The following is a 13,399-nucleotide window of genomic DNA, read 5'->3' as shown; positions in this document are numbered from 1 at the left end:
CTTATGGCAGAAAGTGAAGAGGAACTAAAAAGCCTCTTGATGAAAGTGAAAGAGGAGAGTGAAAAAGTTGGCTTAAAGCTCAACATTCAGAAAACGAGGATCATGGCATCCAGTCCCATCACTTCATGGGAAATAGATGGGGAAACAGTGAAAACAGTGTCAGACTTTATTTTGGGGGGCTCCAAAATCACTGCAGATGGTGACTGCAGCCATGAAATTAAAAGAAGCTTACTCCTTGGAAGAAAAGTTATGACCAACCTAACTACCATATTCAAAAGCAGAGACATTACTTTGCCGACTAAGGTCCATCTAGTCAAGGTTATGGTTTTTCCAGTAGTCATGTATGGATGTGAGAGTTGAACTGTGAAGAAGGCTGAGCACCGAAGAATTGATGCTTTTGAACTGTGTTGTTGGAGAAGACTCTTGAGAGTCCCTTGGACTGCAAGGAGATCCAACCAGTCCATTCTGAAAGAGACCAGCCCTGGGATTTCTTTGGAAGGAACGATGCTAAAGCTGAAACTCCAGTACTTTGGCCACTTCATGTGAAGAGTTGACTCATTGGAAAAGACTTTGATGCTGGGAGGGATTGGGGGCAGGAGAAGAAGGGGACGACAGAGTTTGAGATGGCTGGATGGCATCACTGACTCGATGGACGCGAGTCTGAGTTTACTCCGGGAGAAGGTGATGGACAGGGAGGCCTGGCGTGCTGCGATTCATGGGGTCGCAAAGAGTCAGACAAGACTGAGCGAACTGAACTGTGTGTGCTTGTTAGCCATTCATTTGTCTTTTTGGTAAAATATCTACCCAAATCTTTTGCCCATTTTTTAATACAGTTGTTTGTCTTATTTTTGAGTTATGAGTTATTTTTGTATTCTAGACTACAAATCCAATGCCAGATATGCGATTTGTAAATATTTTTTCCCAGTCTGTCACTTACCTTTTCGTTTTCTCGCTAGTATTTTTTAAAACACACGGAGGTTTTGAATTTTTATAAAATTTACTTTTTTTCCCTATGTCTTAGTTTAAAAGATTTAAATTTTTAGCTCTTACATTTAGATCTCTGATCCTTTTTGAGTTAAATTTTTAGTATGGTGTGAAGTAACATCTAAGTTCATGTTTCTGCAAGTGGATATCACATTATCTGAGCACCATTTGTGAAAAAGACAAATTTTCAGCTACTTTGGTTTGATTTTCATCAATAAAATTTAGAATCATACCATGCCAATTTCTGCAACGACAAAAAACCTACTGAAATTTTAATAAGAATAGCACTGAATCTATAAATAACTTTGGGTGGAACTGCACCTTAAACTGCATTGAACCTTCAATCTACAAACATGGATTCTCACTACGTATTTTGATACTATTTCTCATTCTACAAGGCTACCATCACCCTAATAACCAGATAACCAAAACCAGACAAAGCGAAAGTGAAAGTAAAGTCGCTCAGTCATGTCTGACTCTTTGCGACCCCATGGACTGTAGCCTACCAGGCTCCTCTGTCCATGGGATTTTCCAAGCAATAGTACTGGAGAGGATTGCCATTTGCAAAAAAGGAAATTACAGGCCAATATCACTGATAAACATAGACTCTAAAATCCTCAACAAAATACTAGCAAACAGAATCCAACAACACATTAAAAGGATCATATACCATGATCAAGTGAGGTTTATCCCAGGGATGCAATGCATATACTGATACTTCAGTATATGAAAACCAATCAATGTGATATACCACATTAACAAACTAAAGGATAAAAACCATATGATAATCTCAATCAATGTAGAAAAAAATTTCAACAAAATTAAACCAATTTATGATTAAAAAAAAAAAAAAAACTTTCCAGAAAGTAGGCATGGGGGAACCTATTCTCAATATAATAAAGGCCAGATACAACAAACCCACAGCAAACATTATTCTCAATTTTTGAAAAACTGAAAGCATTTCTTTAACATCAGGAACAAGATGAGGGTGCCCACTCTCACCACTATTATTCAACATAGTTTTGGAAATTCTATCCACAGCAACCAAAGAAAAAGAAATAAAGGGAATCCAAACTGGAAAGGAAGAGGTAAAACTCTCACTGTTTGCAGATGACATGATACTATACATAGAAAATCCTAAAGATGCCACCAGAAAAAACTACTAGATCTACTTCAATAAAGAATTTAGTAAAGTCACAAAACACTAAATAAGTACACAGAAATCTCTTGCATACTTATACATTAACAACAACAAAATCAGAAAGAGAAGTTATGGAAACAATCCCATTTATCATTGCAACAAAAAGAATAAAATACCTAGGAATAAACCTACCTAAGACAAAAGAGCTATGTATAGAAAACTATAAGACACTGATGAGAGAAACCAAAGAAGACACAAACGGTGGAGAGATATACCATGTTCTTAGACTGGAAAAATCAATACTGTGAAAATGACTATACTACCCAAAGCAATTTACAGATTCAGTGCAATCCCTATCAAAATTACCAGTGGTATTTTTCACAGAGCTGGAACAAAAAATTTTATAATTTGTATAGAAACACAGAAGACCCCAAACAGCCAAAGCAATCTTGAGAAAGAAAAATGGAGCTGGAGGAATCAGGCTCCCTGACTTCAGACTGTGGTTATTGCTTAGTTTCTAAGTCATATCCAAATCTTTGTGATGCCATGGACTGCAGGCTTTTCTGTCCATGGGATTTTCCAGGCAAGAATACTGGAGTTGGTTGCCATGCCCTCCTCCAGGGGATCTTCCCAACCCAGGGATCAAACCCATGTCTCTTATGTCTCCTGCACTGGCAGGAGGGTTCTTTACCAATAGAGCCACCCAGGAAGCCTTCAGACTATACTACAAAGCTACAGGAATCACTATAGTATGGTACTGGCAGTTTTTTCTTTTTAATTGATCTTACTTTTAGGCCTAGATTCCTGAGCTAACCTCTATCACAGCATAGTTTAGTAATCCACCTCTGATTAACCAGAAGTTATACGTAAGCACCCTCCTCCTAGTGGCTTAGACGGTAAAGAATCCACCTGCAATGTGGGAGACCTGAGTTCAGTCCCTGGGTAATGATCCCCTGGAGGAGGCCATGGCAACCCACTCTGGTATTCTTGCCTAGAGAATTCCCATGGACAGAGGTCCTGGTGGGCTACAGTCCATGAGATCACAGACTTGGACATGAACGAGCGACTAAGCACACATAGTTAGGCACCTTAAGCCACTAAGGTTTTCACCATTTGCTAATGAATCTGTGTGTAGGTTGGAGAATATAGTCAAAGACTGTACAGTTTGCAACTTTTTCCCAGCTTTTATTTTCTGCCAGACTGTCTCATATCTCCTCTGCATATGCACCAGGCATCATGTTCAGCCAGGAAAGATGAGTGAATAACTAGACCCTTTCTCTGATCTCTTGAGCCTGCACACTGCCTTGCCCATATGCACAGTCTTCCAGACCATCAGGAATATGTATGAGCTTATCAAGGCCCACCTCTGAGTCTGTCTCATTCTCTGAGTCTCCTTGGTAAATTTCTGACTGATCTACTGGTCTGTTGCTTGTTTCAAGTAGTACTGCAACCTCAAACTAACCGCAGAAGCTGTCTTCCCTAATTTTTTTGCCATTAATGTCACTATTGTTTTTACTGAATTGCCTGAGTAGGCACTTTTCTCCAATCAGCCCTCGCTGGCAGCAAAGTTGCTGGTTTTCACAGCCTAGCCTGCCCAAGCAGAACTACCACACAGATGGAACTTGAGGGAGGGGTGATGGAAGCAGCTCCAGGATAAAACACCACACACTCCCACTGTTCATAACATGGTTTAGTAGTTTTTCTTGAATAAATGGTTCTCAATTTGTTGTACCCCTTGGGTTGAGTTCCAGAATCCTAAAATGGTTGGTTTTTACTGTTTTGTCCAGTTTTATTGTTGCTTTTTTGGGGAGAGAATTTGTCAAATTCCTCACTCTGCCACGCTGTAAGTCCTGACATCCCCACCCCCAGGCACACTCTTAAGCTTATTTCAGGTTAATAATACTACCAACTATTTATTTTAAATTGGCTTCATTTTAATTGAAAATCTAATCTTTCTCCAAGAGCTATTAATGGCTCTATCAGCATCTTGAAAGCATTAGGGGGCCTTAGAGGGAACCATCTTGCTGAATATAAACCACATGTTTCCCCCTCAGACTTCAAGCCTCACTGAAATAAGGGTATCTACCTGTAGATGCCTATACACTGCCTCAAGGTACATGGGAGTGGGTAGGACAGGGTTTTCTGGCCCTCTCCTGTGATGGATGAAGTGTTAAGAAAACAGGTTCCTAAACTGAGAGTTGCCTAATACCCAACAATACAGTGGAAACCACATTATTATCCAACCTCCCAACTTCCTCCACCCAGCATATATTACAAAAAAACCTCAGAATTCCACATGACAAACTGTTCACATGCCTGAAAAGCCATCAGGAAAAGCCCTTCAGGGCCAGGGTGTCCTGTGCATAATTGGCAAGAACCTCTTTAAAAGGGATTCCATTCAATAATGTGTCTTAAAAAAAAAAAAAAAAGCTAAACCTAAAGCTGAGCATCAAGTAATTACACTCTCAATCTTTCCAATTGCACAGTGTTTTGAAAATGTTAAAATTACAACCAAATGCTGCTGGAGCAAATTTTACTAGTGGTTTTCTGGAGGCCAGTAAAGGCACTGGCCATAGAGTAGTAAGAGAAAAGTCTGCATATTTCTCCTATGCGACAAGAGCAAGCAGAGCATATAGACATGATAGAGATGCACCCATTGAAATACATCTATTTAATGGCCTTGACCTTTGGTTTCTACCCCACCTTCCCTTTGGAAGGAGAATCAATGTATAGACAGAAAACCGTAAAGACTGCTGCAGAAGACTTATTAAAGCAATACTATTTCCATAAGAGAAACAAGTCATCACGTGAGCGATAAGCCAACAGATAAGGCAAGGATGTGGCCCCTCAAGTATGCATGCGGTTATGCAGGAGGCAAACAGCAAATGTCCTGGGTCTTCCCCAAGCTTCACTCCTGCCCTTGGCTGGCACCCACCGAGGAACAGACCTGGTGGGAATATGTGCCACTGTAATGCCAAACTATGTCACCGGGAGCCCTTGTAAAGAGAGATCTAGAACTATTCGTTCACTTATTACCTCACTAAACACATCTTCACCGCAGCATCCCCTGTGCTAAAAGCGGAAAATAAATGTTTGGCATTTAAGGCCAAGTTTTGGAAGCCACTATATCCTAGAGGAGTAATGGAAAAAATTAACCAGAGATTATATGATATGGTAAGTATTATTCAAAAAACTACGGGACACATAGGTTACAACTGACACAGAATGACAGATGTTTTCTTTGACTACAAACTGAATTGATTTTAAACCTGAATTTCAGAGGAGAATTACTACCCTTAGGTACATATGTAGCCAGAATAAACCCAAAGGTCTAAGCATGCCTGGTTCAGAACAGTCCTATTGCTACTTCATTAAGTCTGGGGTAAGTACACTTTTGGTAGGAATGTAAATGGTGCAGCCACTATGAAGAACAGTATGGAGGTTCCTTTAAAAAACTAAAAACAGGGCTTCCCTGCTGGCTCAGGGGTAAAGAATCCCCCAGCCAATGCAAGAGACATGGGTTCGATCCCTGATCTGGGAGGATCCCACACGCCTCTGAGCAACTGAGTGTGTGCCAAAATCACTGCGCCTGTGCTCTGGAGCCTGAGAGCCATGACCGCTGAAACCCAGGTGCCCCAGAGCCCATGCTCCACAGCAAGAGAAGCCACTGCAACTAGAAGCCCACACACCCAACTGGAGAGCAGCCCCTGCTTGCTGCAACTAGAGAAAAGCCTGCACAGCAGTGAAGACCCAGAGCAGTCATAAATAAATAAATAAATAAAATTTTTTTAAAAAGAATGAGAACAAATCTTTTGAGAAAAAAAAAAATAAAAAACAGAGCTACCATTTGATCCAGCAATCTCACTACTGGGCATATCCTCTGGAAAAAAAAAAAAGAAAACAATTTGAAAAGATACATGAACCCTCAATGTTCATTGCAACACTGTTTACAATAACCAGGTCATGGAAGCAACCTAAATGTCCATCAACAGAGGAGTGGATAAAGATGATGTGGTACATGTATACAGTGGAGTATTACTCAGCCATAAAAAGGAACAAAAGCATGCCAATTGCAGCAACATGGATGGACCCAGAGATTATCACACTAAGTGAAGAAAGTCAGTCAAATACCATACGATATCGCTTATATGTGGAATCTAAAGAAAGTGTACGAATAAACTCATCTATAAAATAGAAATAGAATTACAAATGTAGAAAATAAACTTGTTACCGGGGGACAGAGGGAAGGAATAAACTGGAGTATTGGGACTGACATACACACACTATTATATATAAGATAGATAACAAAGAAGGACTTACTTTATAGCACAGGGAACTCTACTCAATACTCTGTAAGAGCTTATATGGGAAAAGAATCTAAAAAAGAGTGGAGTCGATATATAGCTGATTCACTTTGCATACAGCAGAACCTAATACAACAGTGTAAATCAACCGTACTCCAATTTAAAAAAAAGATTTAAGTCTGTGTCAGCAGACAAATTTCTGGTACCTATTATAACTGCTTTATAAAAAAGAAAATAGGCTTTTCTCAGTACTAACTTTCTCAGTAAGGCCAAGTCAGCCATGACTCCGTTTTAGCAGTAGAATACTATTCTCTGGTTTGCAGAGGGTAATTTGAGATGTAAATGTTTGGAGAAGGGGAAGAATATGGCAGATTAGATATTTTTTTCTGTGTGTTGATTTTGAGGGGGGGATTATTTTGTGGGAGAAGTGGAGGGAGATGTCCTTTTAAATATATCACTAGGATACTCCATCCTTGTCAACCACCAAGGAAAGCAGGGAGTACTTCTCAGTATTTCTCTCCTTGCACCCAGGGCAAGGTGGAGAGGGGAAGCTGAGCTGAGCAGCCAGCTGCTCTGAGGAGCCTCTAACTCTGTCAAGACTTGTAAATCCAGGAAGCCCACAGGGAGGATGTAGAGAGGAGAGGATGCGGTCAGATGAGCCCTACCAGAAGCCCTGCCTCCTCACCCGTCAAAGGGAAGTGCTCACTTGGGCTCTGTTTTTTTCCTGCCTGCTCAGTGTCCATCTTTTGCCCTCCTATAAACACTGGGATGAAAAGGGAAACAGAGGAGCCCTGCAGAGGCCAAAGTGCCACCCCACAACGTGCCTCATTGGGCTGACTCCTTAATACAACATCTGCTATGGTGCCTGCCTTGTTGAGGGTAACAGACAAAGAAAAAGGCAGACCCCTGCTCTCTTAGAGCCTGCAATCTAGCCAAAGAGACAAATGTTAAACTAAATTACAAAATGAATTACAAAACAAGTAGGACAAGTCAGCCTTCAAGCACCCTACAGGATGTGTCTGGTCTGGCATCACACCTTCAGAAGGTGCGATGCTTCTGCCCTTTGCAGAAGGATGAGCACTGGAGAGGGGACGGGAGAGTGGCTCTCTAAAGAGGGAAGGGCAGTGCAACATGCCCTGAGACAGAAAAGAAGTAGAGCAAAGCAACTGAAAGCACCTCCCGTGGCCAGAGCAGAGGGGCTCAGGGAGGAGGAGCAAATCTTCAAGGCAGCAGAGGAGTGGGCAAAGGTGTGGGAGTTTCTCCTAAGAACTGGAGTGATTATTTGATGAGTTTTAGGTAGAGAAGAGGTCAGCTGAGATTTCTATTTTCAAAAGATCTCTCTGCTTGCTTTATGTGGCCAACAGAGATGAGCTGATAAGGTTGGAGAGATACACAGCTAGGCGTCCAGGGGTAGACATGGAGAAGGCAGGGTTTGGTTGTTACCAGGAGGAGGCAACAGAAGGACAGAAGAAAGAGGGAGTTAAGAGAGGGGCTGCAGTGATACAATGTGGAATAAGCTGCATGGGAACAGACACAGGAGGGGCTGATGATGATGAGAAGGAAGGTTGAGGCCTCAGTGGGCTGGAGGTCCCAGTGAGGCCAAGGACTGTCACAGTGGGAGTAAATACAAGAGCCAAAAGGACCGGATGGTGGAGGGCATGAAGGTGGAGCTGTCTGGGGACTTGGCAACGTCCGGAATGTGGCTTGGCAGAAGGTGGCTATGGAAGAGTGAAAGATAATAGGTGACACAAAAGAAAGGAAAAGCAGAGATACTCAGCCACACTTAGAATCTTCCAGAATGATAGATTAACAGCTCCTGGAAGGGCTTCAGGAAGATTCCTACATCCCCTCAAGCCTCTCCACCTCCCCATGGCCAAGTGTTAAGCTTGACTAAGCCACTACTGGGAACTTCCCTGGTGGTCCAATGGTTAAGACTCCATGCTTCCAATGCAGGGCTGCAGGTTAGATCATTGGTTACGGAACTAAGGGGCTTCCATGATAGCTCAGTTGGTAAAGAATCCACCTGCATTGCAGGAGACCCCAGTTTGATTCCTGGGTTGGGAAGATTCACTGGAGAAGGGATAGGCTACCCACTCCAGTATTCTTAGGCTTGCCTTGGTGGATCAGGCACAGATAATCAAGATTATCAGGTAGATAATCTGCCTGCAATGTGGGAGACCAGAGTTCGATCTCCAGGGAAGATCCCCTGGAGAAGGGCAAGGCCACCCAACTCCAGTATTCTGGCCCGGAGAATTCCATGGACTGTAGAGTCCATGGGGTTGCAGAGTCAGACACGACTGAGCAACTTTCACTTTCACAGGGAACTAAGATTCCATGTGCTGCATGACGCAGCCAGATTTTTAAAATAATAATTTTAAAAAACCACTATCACCACAGGCATGCAGACATCACAGACATGTGACAGGGACAGTTTTGTGCATATTCTTAGGGCAACCATGTACATCATAAGCAGCACAGTTACCGATCACAAACCTGGCCTCCATCCCCATGGCGTCAGTCCTGTGGCTCGTGCTCCATAGAATGAGTGACTGCCACCTGCTACACACACCATTCGATATCCTGTCTCTCCTACCAGACTACAAAGTCAAGGGCAGGTCATTATGCTTCTCTCATGGGTCCTAATACCATGCCTGGAATGCAGAAAATGCCCAATAAAGGAGGAACCCATCTCATTAAAATGAAGTTCAAAACTAGCAAAACTAATTTATGAAGTTCAGAGTCAGCACAGTGGTTCTCTTCTGGGTGGGGACGGTAACTAGAAGGGAGTATCGATGCTATACATTTCAATCTGCATCCTGTTTCCATACGTATTCACTCAAAATTCATTGGTCTAATTTGCCTTTGTACTGTCAGCTATCTGGCAACTCACCAAGGGATTCTCACTTTCCTCTAGGACTTTTCCTAAAACTTTTGCAGTCCAATAGGATTTAAAGATGAACAGGTCCTTGCTGGTTATCTATTTTACCTATAGCAAATACAGCACAAGAAAATCTACTCAATATTTTATAATACCTAAATGGGAAAAAAATTGAAAAAGGATAAAAGAAGCACAAGCTGGAATCAAGATTGCTGGGAGAAATATCAATAAGCTCAGATATGCAGATGACACCACCCTTATGGCAGAAAGTGAAGAGGAACTAAAAAGCCTCTTGATGAAAGTGAAAGAGGAGAGTGAAAAAGTTGGCTTAAAGCTCAACATTCAGAAAATGAAGATCATGGTATCTGGTCCCATCACTTCATGGGAAATAGATGGGGAAACAGTGGAAACAGTGTCAGACTTTATTTTGGGGGGCTCCAAAATCACTGCAGATGGTGACTGCAGCCATGAAATTAAAAGAAGCTTACTCCTTGGAAGAAAAGTTATGACCAACCTAACTACCATATTCAAAAGCAGAGACATTACTTTGCCGACTAAGGTCCATCTAGTCAAGGCTATGGTTTTTCCAGTAGTCATGTATGGATGTGAGAGTTGAACTGTGAAGAAGGCTGAGCGCCGAAGAATTGATGCTTTTGAACTGTGGTGTTGGAGAAGACTGTTGAGAGTCCCTTGGACTGCAAGGAGATCCAACCAGTCCATCCTGAAGGAGATCAACCCTGGGATTTCTTTGGAAGGAATGATGCTAAAGCTGAAACTCCAGTACTTTGGCCACTTCATGCGAAGAGTTGACTCATTGGAAAAGACTTTGATGCTGGGAGGGATTGGGGGCAGGAGGAAAAGGGGACGACAGAGTTTGAGATGGCTGGATGGCATCACCGACTCAATGGACGCGAGCCTGAGTGAACTCTGGGAGATGGTGATGGACAGGGAGGCCTGGCGTGCTTCGATTCATGGGGTCGCAGAGTCAGACACGACTGAGCAACTGAACTGACTGAAGTATACATATAACTGAATCACTTTTCTGTACACCTGAAATTAACACATTGTTAATCAACTGCACTCCATAAAAAATGTTTAAAGATTAAAAGGATTGATGTATATAGCAAAATAGTTATTCAGGGGGAGGTACTCAGCCCATTAAAAAATAATACAATTTTAAAAATTCACTAGTCTCTATCAATATATATTTGCACATTTTTCTGTATGTTACATTTCCATAATTTTTTAACAAATGAATGAATCAATCAGTGGTGAAACCCAACTTGGCTTAAACTTGAACTGCTTGCCCAATACAGGATGGGAATGGCAAGCTGAGGCAGGCACTGGCAAATAGTTTCTGTAGGAGGCCAGATATTAAATGTCTTAGGCCTTGCATGCCATATGATTTCTACCACAGCTATTCAACTTTGCTGCCGAAGCACAAACTTAGCCATAGATAATATAGAAACCCAATGGGAGTGGCCGTGTTCCAACAAAACATACTTATGATGCTGAACTCTGAATTTCATTTAATATTCACATGCCCTAAAGTAATAATCTTTCACATTTTTTTTAATCATTCAAAAATTTAAAAACCATCCTTACCTCTCCAGCTGCACAGAAACAGGCTGAAGGCCAGATTTGGCCACAGGAAAGACTGCCCAGCCTGTGTACTGAGGGCGTGTGTGCATAAAACCCATTTCCCAGTCAGCACCTAGGCTCAGCCCATCCTCCCCCAACCCTGCCCCTCCAGCCCTCTCCCACCTTTGTAAGTAGGCAGACTCTCCATCTTGTCCCCACAAGGGTATTTACTGTCCCGAGGTTTGATGGGATCCACTCGACAGAGTGGGTAAGGGTTGTAATCTTGTTTATACGTGGTCTGCAGATCCATGTTCTCTTCACTTGGGACGAACGGGTTGGGCTGGTGGATCTTCACTGGTAACACTTTGTGAGGCCCAAAGTCTCTCCTGTAGGAAAATAAGCACACGCCTTGGGAGCCCTTGCCTCAGAATAAGGCTCATGGTTTCCACTCAACCCAATTCTATAGGCGCTTGCTGAGAAGCCATCCTCTCCTCTCTGCCTTCACTGCTCTGCCTCCTGTTTCCCACTTTTGACAAAGACATTGCCATCCACTTCTCACTCAAGTTATACACCGTCAAGGGCCAGCCATTCACCCAGTGCGTGCTCCCTACCTCCACCCTGCAGCTCATCGGTTCCTCTTTCCTCCTCAGTTCAGACCCTGACCATTTCTCATGTGGGTCATGTTATAACCTATAACCTGGGCTTCCTGAATTACTCCCACCACCTGCCACTCTTCTGTCCTAGGGAGCCAAAATCAACTTGTCTGAACCTCAAATCTTACCCTTTTATTCCCTGGCTTAAAAACCTTCCAGATGAAGCCCAACGTTCTAGCACGGGATGTAAACCTTCCTGGACCCGCCTCGGCCTTCCTCCCAGGCCACATCTCCCCCTCCCCTTCCCCCTCATTCCCACCACCATCCCACTGCAGCCACCCAGGACCACTGAGGTCTCTCCTGTGCCTGCTATCTCCACCTTCCTCCCCCAACCTGTTCATTGTGGAGCTGACTTCTATTTTTCAGGTCCCACCACGTCCTTCTCTATGCTCCCAATAGCTCATGCTAATATTTATCTTCTTCCTCTACTTAACCTCATAGAAAACCCAGAAGAAAAGGCCAAAAAATGCAGACAATGAACCTTTCACTTCTCAGCTCTCTGGCATCAGCACTCCCATTATTTCAGGGAATATGGAAACAATGGAATAGAAAAATCAAGACTTTCTATGAAAAACAAGTATCATATACAAATGCATATATATGGAATCTAGAAAAATGGTACAGATGAACCTATTCGCAGGAAAACAGACATGTGGACACACGGCAGAGAGGGAAGGGGAGGGGGGCATGAACTGGGAGAGTGCCACTGACCTACATTGTGTGTGCGTGTGCGTGTGCGTGTGTGTGTCAGTCATGTTCGACTCTTTGCAACCCCGTGAACTATAGAGGCAAGAATAGTGAAGTGGGTGTCATTCCCTTCTTCAAGGGATCTTCCCAACCCAGGGATTGAACCTGGGTCTCTTACATTGCAGGCAGATTCTTTATCTTCTGAGCCAGCAGGGGAGCCCGTGTGTAAAACAGATGGCTAGTGAGAAGCCGGGTGTGTAACCGCAATGAGCTCAGCTCGATGCTCTGTGATGATGTAGAGGGGTGGGAACAGAAGCTCAGGAAGGAGGCGATAAATGTATACATACAGTTGATTTACTTTGTTGTACAGTAGAAACTAAATACAACATTGTAAAGCAATTTATACTCCCAACTTAAAAAAAAGAAAAGAAAAAGCATGACACTCTTTACTATACACTCTCTTCCCAAAGCACCCCACAGTTCTACAAAGACCAAGACACTGCAGCACAAAGTACCCTGGCTCAGCCTGGGTGCCCACTGCCCACCAGCTGCCTGGGGCAAACTCTCTTCAGCAAACATTCCCCCCTTCCTCCGAGAACTTCTGCTTCACACAACAGGCTGTTCTTGCCTGAAACTCATTTATCCAACTGGACAGGGGGAAGGTGGCTTTTCCCTAATGGCACTTCCAAAACGACCTCACCAAAGGAAGGGGAAGGCTTCCGGACAGGAAGACGTTGGGCCCAAACACCAGTAAAAACCTACTTCCCCGCCGAAATCTGGAGCAGTGTTACTGAGCCACGCTTGACTAGCAGAGGCAACACGCTCCACTGTAACCTGTCTTGCATGAATTATACATATGGTTGTCAATAAACCCAAACCAGGGACTGAAAGTGCTTGGTGGGAGGGGAGGAAAGAGTTAGGAAGCCGGAGAATTAATTTCCCTAGGGCTCCAAAGGGGAAACAGGAGATGCTTCAGTTGAACTCCCTGTAACACCCTCTGGGTAGGTTTAAAAATACATCTCAGCAGCAGTTACCGGGCCTGCAGCCTGGGCTCTGTCCCCAGGGGCCCCGTGTTGGCAAATAGCAAGAGGAAGCCGAAAGACCTGAGGCAGCTGAAAGCTGACAGTGTAAGTCAGGGTTTACGGAGGGAATGGGCTGAATAAGAACCCAG

The sequence above is a fragment of the Oryx dammah genome, unplaced genomic scaffold (genome assembly GCF_014754425.2).
Source record: "Oryx dammah isolate SB20612 unplaced genomic scaffold, SCBI_Odam_1.1 HiC_scaffold_1, whole genome shotgun sequence".
Classification (NCBI taxonomy): Eukaryota; Metazoa; Chordata; class Mammalia; order Artiodactyla; family Bovidae; genus Oryx; species Oryx dammah.
This window is presented reverse-complemented; position numbering follows the sequence as displayed.